The sequence below is a fragment of the Molossus molossus genome, unplaced genomic scaffold (genome assembly GCF_014108415.1).
Source record: "Molossus molossus isolate mMolMol1 unplaced genomic scaffold, mMolMol1.p scaffold_m16_p_7, whole genome shotgun sequence".
Classification (NCBI taxonomy): Eukaryota; Metazoa; Chordata; class Mammalia; order Chiroptera; family Molossidae; genus Molossus; species Molossus molossus.
In genome coordinates, this window is record NW_023425401.1 from 6372789 (window position 1) to 6373962 (window position 1174).

The following is a 1174-nucleotide window of genomic DNA, read 5'->3' on the forward strand; positions in this document are numbered from 1 at the left end:
GAAAAACCAAGCTCTTAAAGACGAACCGCCCCAGTTGCAAAAACTACAGGAAGGCCAACTGTCAAGAAATAGTTATTACAGTTGTATGAGAGTTGTTTTTAAAGTTTCATTCAAAGAGAATTTTGTAGAGAATGAGGTGGGGGCAGGCAGTGATAGAACCAAAAACAAAAAAAGGGGAAGATCACTGTGTATTGTATTTAGGGTAAGAACACAGGGTGGGGCAAAAGAAGGTTTACAGTTATTCCTATGGAAAATACTACAACAATTTGTAAGTAATAACACAAGAATGAACTCTGTGTTTTGTGTACTCACAACTGTACACCTACTTTTGCCCCATCCTGTACATATAATATTTTTTTCAGAATGTACAGAGTTGTTCTGCACTCTGTCGGGGACTTAGGACTACTCTCTGTCATTGTTATATATTGTTGATGACAACATGGCACTGTGATCAGCTCATTTAATTCGAGTTAAGAGAGGATATTTCCATCGGAGTCTCAGAGTGTCGGAGGAGGGCGTGTACCAGCCTACCACTAACTCTAGATCTGCAGACCCTTCTCATTCTCTCCGAAAGGGGCTCTGCACTCAGCCCTGAGCCTACTTACACTGCAAAGATGAAAAGAAAACCAAGTTCCTCAAACTGCTGCAATCTGCCTCCCAGTTTATGCAACATGAGAAATTAATATTTTTAAACATGATAAATCACATAATAATGTTGTATAGAAACCCTACTTGATCAACTATCCATATTTTCATCTATTCCGATTTTTAAACTCTTATTTGACATTTTCTCATTTAAACAAAATTATGGGAGCATCAAACGGGGCGCACTCCTGGGTTCTCGCTACTTCAAAGGCCCTAACGGGGATTCCAATCTGGGCAATTTCTGACGATTTCCGGGCTCCGTTACAATGGGGGACACTGATGCTCTCCGCCGACGGTCTGCAGTTCTCGTTTCTTACTGTTCACACTTCTCCTCCCCGGGCACAGCGTTCAAGTGCACCTGACTTCAGAGTTTTCGTTTCAAGGGAAGGCCTCTACATCTGGAATGTCTGCAGTTTCATTTTTTTTTTTTTTATCCTCACCCGATGATATTTTTGCATTTTTTGTTCAGACAGAGCGGGAGGGAGAGAGAGAGAGAGAGAAACATCGATGTGAAAGGGACACATCAAGT